Here is a 9,265-nt window from a genome sequence, read left to right as displayed (position 1 = left end):
AAGCCATAGTGCAGGGTGGGATCCGACCTCTGTGACTGCAGAACCTTAAGTGGGTTGTTTAACCTCTGTGCTCTCTGAAATGGGAATAATGCTTGTACAGTATAGAATTACTATGAAAACTGAGTTTTGGAATTCCCTGGTGGTCCAGTGGTTAGGACTCTGCGCTCTCACTGCCAGGGGCCTGGGTTGGATCCCTGGTTGGGGAATTAAGATCCTGCAAGCTGTGCGGTGTGGCCCAAAAAAAAAAGAAAAGAAAACTGAGTTCACACACCAAGCAATAGGTACAATGTCTCACACTTAATAAGTGCTATATAATTACTAGCTATTTAAGCACATAAGAACAAAGATTTTTGTTTTAATACTGTATCCACAGTATCCTGAACATATGACAAGCACACAAAATATTTTGAATGAATGAATGAACGGTTCTCTAGGCACTCACTGTTCTCCAACCACACTGGCCTTTATTTCTTGAATATGCCAGGGCTTTTTAAAAAATAATGAAAATGTGGGTTTCTCTGGTGGCGCAGTGGTTGAGAGTCCGCCTGCCGATGCAGGGGACACAGGTTCGTGCCCCGGTCGGGGAAGATCCCACGTGCAGTGGAATGGCTGGGCCCGTGGGCCATGGCCGCTGGGCCTGCGGGTCCGGAGCCTGTGCTCCGCAGCGGGAGAGGCCACAACAGTGAGAGGCCCGCGTACCACAAAAATAAATAAATAAATTAATTAAAATAATGAAAATGTAATTTTTACATTTATTGAAGTGTAATTCACAGTATGAAATTCACTCTTTTAAAGTGTACAATTTAGTGGGTTTTAGTATACTCATTTAATTGGGCAACCATCATCCCTAATTCCAGAACATTTTTATGACCCAAAAAGAAATCCTGTTGCACGTCAACTATACCTCAATTAAAAAAAAAAAAAAATTACCCTCAAGCAGCCACATACACACCCCCATTCATCTCTCCCCGCAGCCCCAGGAAACAACCAATCTATTTTTCCTTCATTATGGATTTGCCTATTCTGGACATTTCATATAAATGGAATCATATAATATGTGGTCTTTTGTGTCTGGCTTCTTCACTTAGCATATGTTTTAAAGAATCATGTTGTAGCATGTATCAATTCACTCCTTTTTATGGCCCAATAATATTCCAATTGCACGGCTATACTTTTTGTTTATCCTTCACTTGATGAATTTGGGGGTTGTTTCCACTTTTTGGCATTATGAACAGACCATTTGTGCTATGAATACTCATGTACAAGTTTTTGTCTGAGCATATGTTTTCAATTCTCTTGTGTATATGCAAGTCCTTTGCCCATTTTTTAAGTTGGATTGTCTTTATTGTTGACTTGTAAGAGCTCTTTATATATTCTAGATACTGGACCCTTATCAAATGTATAATTTGCAAATATTTTCCCTCATACTGTGAGTTGTCTTTTCACTTTCTTGATGGTATCCTTTGAAGCACCACAGCTTTTAAGTTCGATGAAGTCTAACTTACATTTTTGTTGTTGCTTGTGCTTTTGGTGTCATATCTAAGAATCTCATGCCAAATCCAATGCTGTGAAGATTTACTCTAATGTTTTCTTCTAAGAGTTTTATGTTCTTATATTTAGGTCATTGATCCATTTTGAGTTAATTTTTGTAGCTGCTATGAGGTAGGGGTCCAAATTTACTCTTTTGCATGTGGAGATCCAGTTTTTCCAGCATCACTTATTGTAAAGACTATTCTTTCCCCCATTGAATTGTCTTGGCAACCTTGTTGAAAGTCAGTTGATGGCAGAGGCAGGAGGCGATTGAATGAAGGCAGTCGAAAGGTAAAAACTTCCATTTATAAGATAAATAAGTGCTAGGGATGTGATGTACAACATGATAAATATAGTTAATACTGCCGTATGTTATACATGAAAGTTGTTAAGGGAGTCGATCCTAAGAGTTCTCACAGGAAAAAAAATTTTTTCTATTTATCTTATATCTATATGAGATGATGTTCATTAAACTTATTGCGATAATCACTTCATAAGTATATAAATCAAATCATCATGCTGTACAACTGAAGCTTATACAGTGCTATATATCAATTATATCTCAATAAACTGGAAGAAATAATGAAAATAAATTTTTAAAAAAGAAAATGAACATATATGAGTGGGCTGATTTCTGAGACTTTAAATGCTATTCCCTCGGTCTATATGTCTATCCTTATGCCAATACTTCACTGTTGGTTACTGTAGTTTGTAATAAGGTTTTCTTTTTTTTTTTCAGCTGTGCTGCGAGGTTTGTGGGATCTCAGTTCCCTGACCAGGGATTGAACCTGGGCCGTGGTTGTGAAAGCCCGAAATCCCAACCACTAGGCCACCAGGGAACTCCCATAAGTTTTGAAATCAGAAAGTGTGAGTCCTCCAAGTTGGTTCTTTTTCAATATTGTTTTGGCTATTCAGGAACACTGGCAATTCCATATGAATTTAAGGATCAGCTTTTCCATTTCTGCAAAAAAGGCTGATGGAATTTTGATAGGGATTACATTCACTCTGGGTGGTATTGCCATCCTAATATTGTCTTCCAATCCATGAATGCAAGATGTCTTTCCATTTATTTAGGTCTTTAATTTCTTTCAACAATATTTTATAGTGTACAGCTCTTTCACCTCCTTGGTTAAATTTATTTCCTAGGTATTTTATTCTTTTGGATGCTATTGCAGAAGGAATTATTTTTAAGTTCCTTTTCAGATTGTTCATTGCTGGTGTATAGAAACACAACTGATTTTTGTGTGTTGATCTTTTTTTTAACCTCTTTTTAAAAATTGAAGTACAGTTAATTTACAATGTATTAGTTTCAGGTGTACAGCAGTGATTCAGTTATATATATGTATATATTTTTTTCAGATTCTTTTCCATTATAGATTATTATAAGATATTGAATATAGTTCCCTGTGCTATACAGTAGGTCCTTGTTGTTTATCTATCTTATGTACAGTAGTGTGTATATGTTAATCCCAAACTCCTAATTTATCTCCTCTCCCCCCGCCCCCATTGTGTGTTGATATTGTACCTTGCAACTTTGCTGAATTCATTTATTAACCGTAATAGTTTTTTTGTAGATTCTTTTGAGATTCTTTCTATATAGGATCATGTCATCTGTAAATAGAGAAAGTTTGACTTCTTCCTTTTTAATTAAGATGCCTTTTATCTCTTTTTCTTGCCTAATTTCCCTGGATAAAACACCCAATGTAATTTTGAATAGAAGCGGTGAGAGGGACTTCCCTTGTGGTCCAATGGTAAAGAATCCACCTTCCAGTGCAGGGGATGCCAGTTCGATCCCTGGTTGGGCGACTAAGCCCGCACACCACAACTACTGAACTCACGCACCTCAACGAGAGAGCCCACGTGCCGCAACCTACAGAGCCCATGCACCCTGGAGCCCGCGCACCACAACTAGAGAGAGAAAACCTGCATGCCACAACTAGAGAGAAGCCCACCTACTGCAACTAGAGAGAAGCCCGCCCACCGCAAGGAAGACCTGACACAGCCAAAACAATAAAGACGAAGAAAAAAAAAGTGGTGAGAGTGGATATCCTTGTCTTGTTCCTGATCATTAATTATGATGTTAGCTGTGGCTCCTTTATCAGGTGAAGAAGTTCTAATTTGTTCTAAACACTCTAATTTGTTGAGTGTTTTTAACATGAAGGGATATTGGATTTTGTCAAATGCTTTTTCTGTGTTTTGAGGTGATCATGTGTTTTTTCCCCTTTATTATTAATAAGGTATATTACGTTGATTGATTTTCAGATGTTAAACCAACCTTGAAAACCTAAGATAAATTCCACTTGCTCGTGCTGTACAGCCTTCACTTCCTGCTCGTGCAGAGCTTCAAGGTCAGCCATATATCACCGATATTAGGGCCTTTGCAGGTTTGCAGGTCTTTACTGGGCATGTACTCAGTCCTGCATACACACATGACCGTCTAGATTTTCTAGATTCCCAGGAAAATGTGGGAATTTTAAAAACTCCCATATTCTCCTATTTCTCCTTTTTTAAAAATATTTTTTTATTATTATTTTTTATCAGCCTCTTGTCAGCCCCAACTCATAACCCTGCCTCAGGCAGTTGTGTTGCCCCTGACTTTTTTTTCTTATAAACACCAGGGGTAGGGCTGTTCACAGAGTGAGCTTTGAGTGAGATCAAATAAAGACAAGCCCTAAGAATGGAGCTTTTCAGCCAGCTGCCAGACAGGTCAAATGGTGATAGTTCTTTGGGGATGGGGTTTTTGGGGAGCTCCAGACCCATCTGCCCCCTCCACCTGCTGTTAGGCTGCCGCTTTTCACAAGTACCTTAGCCAGAAGGCTACTACTGGTTTTCAAAGCTAATGTGGAGCTAGGAGAAGGGGAGGGGATTAGGGCAAATTAAAAAGCAATAAAGATCACTGAACAAAGTTTTAGCTGTTGTTCTTGAATAAATGCTCCTTGGATTGTTGTAAGTCTTTAGTTAATTTCAGAGTTCTGGAAAAGTTGATTTTGACGATTTTTGCCAGTGTTCTCGTTGCTTTATTGGAGGAGTGGTTTTTCAAAGATCCTTACTCCACCATTCCAGAAGTGCACACCCTTCTCAGGGCTTTTCACACTTGATGTTCCTTCAGACTGGAATCATCAGCTCTTCAAAATGTTCCTTTTTTCTTTCAGGTCTCAGTTTACCCCAGGTATCTTGTCACCCCAGAGAAGCAATCTAAGAGCATCTTAACTCAAGTTTGCCCTAAGACAGCACATTATTTCCTTCATAGCATTTATTACAGTCTAAATATCTTGTCTTCTCCAGTAGAGTTTATGCTTCAAGTAAGTTTTTTTTTGGCCACGCTGCGCAGGCAGTTCCCCAATTGGAGTTTGAACCCAGACCATGCAGTGAAAGCCCAGAATCCTAAACACTAGGCCACCAGGGAACTCCCCAAGTAAGTCTTTCATTGTAAAGATCCTCCAGGGCCTAATGCCAATTATTGTTCTTAATTTCTAGTGGCAGTAGTCTGCAGATATACGTGCCTTTAACCAGCAGCATTCTGTAACCCAGGTGTCAGGCACAAGAGGTTGGACCAATCCCAGGTTTAAGGACTTACAGGGTGAGGAGCTGGTGAAAGCTTACGGTTGAGGGAGGTAAAGATGCTCATGTGTAGGCACAAAAAAAAATGCCAAGGGTATTATTAGAGGGAGAGACAGTGAGTCAGGACACAAAATCTTCCAGGCACAAATTGGTGAGAACTAGAATTTACAGGTAAGTTCAATAAAGAGGAGCAGTGACTGTTGTAGTCTTAGCTTCAAAGTTTGGTTTTTAGGGAGGATAGAGTAAGAATGGTCTGAAATTGGCAATGAAGACCATGGAGCACACCTGTCTCCCATCTAGAGAACAGCATAGTCATCCTCCACTTGAGAAGGCTGACAAGAAAAGAGAGAAAATCCCGAAAGAAGCAGATTTATGGTAAAAGGAAACATTCAGAGAAGAGGGTGAAGATATACAGGATTTTTCTGATGAACACAGGACACAGAAGATTTTTAGAAAATGAAGAATGGTGGGAGATGGGTTTAAAAACGATAATACCTAGGTCAGGATTAGAGCATGGGTGATAGGTATAATCTGGGAGATGATTTTTTTAAGGTGACTAATGAAAATAAGGACAAAGCCATAAGACAATTAATGTTAATGGTCTCAAAGCACATGGAGTGATGGCCTGGCTAGGAGGACAGCAGAAGAGAGGATCTCTCCAGGATCACACAGCATCATAGAGCCCCTGTTTGACTTCTGCTAAAGCAAGAGTAGAGACTTGGAGGGCATGGTGTGGGACACAGAGAACTGTCTTGCTCTGATTTCAAGAACTCCAGAGTCCATCTTGAATACTGCCCCAACAGATTCAGATGCATTTATTAGTTTACCTTTCAAGTACATTTAAAAAAAAGGCTCGAGTTCAGGGTTTTGGGGCATGAGCCTTCCATCTTGCATGGCCCTGCAAGAAACCTTTCTCTGCTCCAAACTCCAACGTTTTGGAATTGTTTGGCTTCACTGTGCGTTGGGCGCAGCAATTTGTGTTTGGTTACATCTCTGCTAAAAGAAGACAAAGTACGGACCACAGTGTCTCATGATCTGCAGATGCAGACGACGGTGGCGGCTACAACCCAGAAAAATACTCAGCTCATTTACAGCGCCTCCATGTGAGCAATATGCCACCTACTTCTGCAAGATGTCGAGGTTGTTGAACACCCCAGGTAGCTATAGATTCCACTGCCTCGAATGGGGGACCCCAGGACCGGCTGTTTCCTGCACTACATCCACCCTTACCAGACCAGTGAGTACCTGAAGGCCTTGGTAGCTGTGGGGGAGATTTGCCAAGACTATGACAGTTTTTTGGTGGAATCCTGTGGAAAATTGGAATTCAAAAATCCCACTGTTGGGCTTCCCTGGTGGCGCAGTGGCTGGGAGTCCGCCTGCCGATGCAGGGGACACGAGTTCGTGCCCCGGTCTGGGAAGATCCCACATGCCGCGGAGCAGCTGGGCATGTGAGCCATGGCCGCTGAGCCTGCGCGTCCGGAGCCTGTGCTCCGCAATGGGAGAGGCCACAAGAGTGAGAGGCCCGTGTACTGCAAAAAAAAAAAAAAAAATCCCACTGTTTCTATCACATTGAGGTCATCCACAACGCGGAAGAAAGTGGCTCCTAATATAACTTCCCACAGTGCCTCTAAATTACATATAGACTTTGGGTGAATTGGATCTGGGTAAGGCTTTGCCTTTATGTGGAAGTTTGATGTTTTCTCTGCTTTTCTGGCATGGTGTTTTGAAAAGTAATTTACTTTCTAGTAATTTCAAACGTACAGACAACTTTACATACATAAAATAAGTCTAATAACTTGATTAAATATATTCCTAAATATTAATGTTGACATTATTTTAAATGGAATTTTTTGTTTTTTCTGTTTTTTTTTAATTAATTTATTTTTAGCTGTGTTGGGTCTTCGTTGCTGCGCGCGGGCTTTCTCTAGTTGCAGCGAGCAGGTGCTACTCTTCCCTGCAGTACACGGGCTTCTCACTGCGGTCGCTTCTCTTGTTGCGGAGCACAGGCTCTAGGCACGTGGGCTTCAGTAGTTGTGGCTCGCGGGCTCTAGAGCGCAGGGTCAGTAGTTGCGGTGCACAGGCTTAGTTGCTCCATGGCATGTGGGATCTTCCCTGACCAGGGCTCGAACCTGTGTCCCCTTTATTGGCAGGCAGATTCTTAACCACTGTGCCACCAGGTAAGTCCTAAAGTGGAATTGTTTTCATAAATTCTTTTTCAGATTATTTATTTCTAGTGTATATATATGACAGATTTTTGTGAATTGATATTTTGTCCTATAACTGCTAAATTAGTTGACTAGCTCAAATAATTTTTTGTTGTTATAGGAAGTTTTATAAGATGAAGTTTTATAAGATGATGTGATCTGTGAATAAACACAGTTTTAATTTTTCCATTCACACATGGATGTCTTTTATTTCTTTCCTCAAGACTCTGGGTAGAACTTCCAGTACACTGTTGAATAACTGTGGTGAAGGCCTGCTTCCTGGCCTTCTTCCTGATTTCAGGAGTAAATCTTTCAGTCTTTAACACTGAGCCAGATGTTTGCTGTGGCTTTGTAAACTACTCTTTTCCATATTGAATAAATTTCCTTTTATTCCTACTTTGAGTGTTCATATTATGAAATAGCACTGGGTTTTGATTATAGCTTTTTCTGCAGTAACAACAACAAAATGCTCATGTGAAACAGACTAGCTAATGGGGTGGACCACTGGGTTAGGTGGATAGAGGAGTGAGACCATGGTGGGTGGGGGTGGGAATTATCAGTCCCATTCTCTTCCAAGCTTCAGACTCAACTTTCCAACTACTTTAAATACAAAGATTAGCACCTATATGTCCCACAGGCAATTCAAACTTATCCTAAGATTGAACTTTCCAGAAACCTGCCTCTCCTGTGTTCTCTATTAATGGTGGTGTCACCCCACCATTAATGTGTTTTCCCAGGGAAGAAACCTCATGTCACCCTTCTCTCATCCTCTTAATCCAGTCTATCACAAAATCCCATCACCAAACAAATGCCCCTTGAATCCACCTCCTCCTTTTTGTTTTTTTTGGTTTTTTTGGTTTGGTTTGTTTTTTTGGCCACACCAAGTGGCATACAGGATCTTAGCTCCCCGACTAGGGATCAAACCCTGCCCCCTTCAATGGAAGCACAGAGTCTTAACCACTGGACCGCCAGGGAAGTCCCCCCTTTCTCCTTTTTATGTCCAATGCAATTCCCTTTTCTTTTTCTTGTGCCAAGGGGCTGGGGATGGAGAGATGAATGACATATGTGCACTAATTCTTAAGACCTCAGTCTACTGGGAAAACCCATTGAATACAATGTTAGTAGAACAATAATTTACTCAAATATTTGAGTACCATTCAAATATTTATTGAGTACTTATTAAATGCCAGGCATTATTCTAGGTGTTGGAAATACAGTAGTGAACAACACAGTTCCTACTCTAATGCATATTATATTTTAGTGGGAAGACAGATAATGAGCATGTAAAAACAATGTTAGTATTGAGTGGGTAGAGAAAAAGGAGTGTTGCTATTTAGAGAGCGGGCGCAGGGACTTCCCTGGTGGCACAGTGGTTAAGAATCCGCTTGCCAATGCAGGGGACAAGGGTTTGAGCCCTGATCCGGGAAGATTCCACATGCCGCGGAGCAACTAAGCCCGTGCGCCACAACTACTGAGCCTGCGCTCTAGAGCCAGCCCGTGCTCCGCAACAAGGGAAGCTACCGCAATGAGAAGCCAGCACACCACAACAAAGAGTAGCCCCCGCTCACCGCAACTAAAGCCCGCGTGCAGCAAGGGAGACCCAACACAGCCAAAAATAAATTTCAAAAAAACCTGAATGGTGACACACACCCTACAGCCCACAAAGGCTACAGTATTAACTTACCCTTTACAAGAAAAGTTTGCTGTATGCGCTCTCCCTAGGTTCCGTTCATTCTGGTAGCTTTGGTTACCATTTATACGCCAACGATTCCCAAAGTAACACCTTCTGTCCAGATCCCTTCTCTATGGATGGACCAGACATGACCATCCATCTGCCTGTCATTCCCACGTGCGGGAGTCACCAAGAGCTCAAAATGCACACGTCCAGACCAGCTCCTACCTCAGCCTACCCATTCTCACTAAGTGGCACCAATAGTCATCCAACTGGTCACGTGAGGAATTCGGAATCC

The sequence above is a fragment of the Lagenorhynchus albirostris genome, chromosome 2 (assembly GCF_949774975.1).
Source record: "Lagenorhynchus albirostris chromosome 2, mLagAlb1.1, whole genome shotgun sequence".
Taxonomy (NCBI): Eukaryota; Metazoa; Chordata; class Mammalia; order Artiodactyla; family Delphinidae; genus Lagenorhynchus; species Lagenorhynchus albirostris.
The sequence above is the reverse complement of the archived record's forward strand: the minus strand, read 5'-3'. Positions refer to the sequence as shown.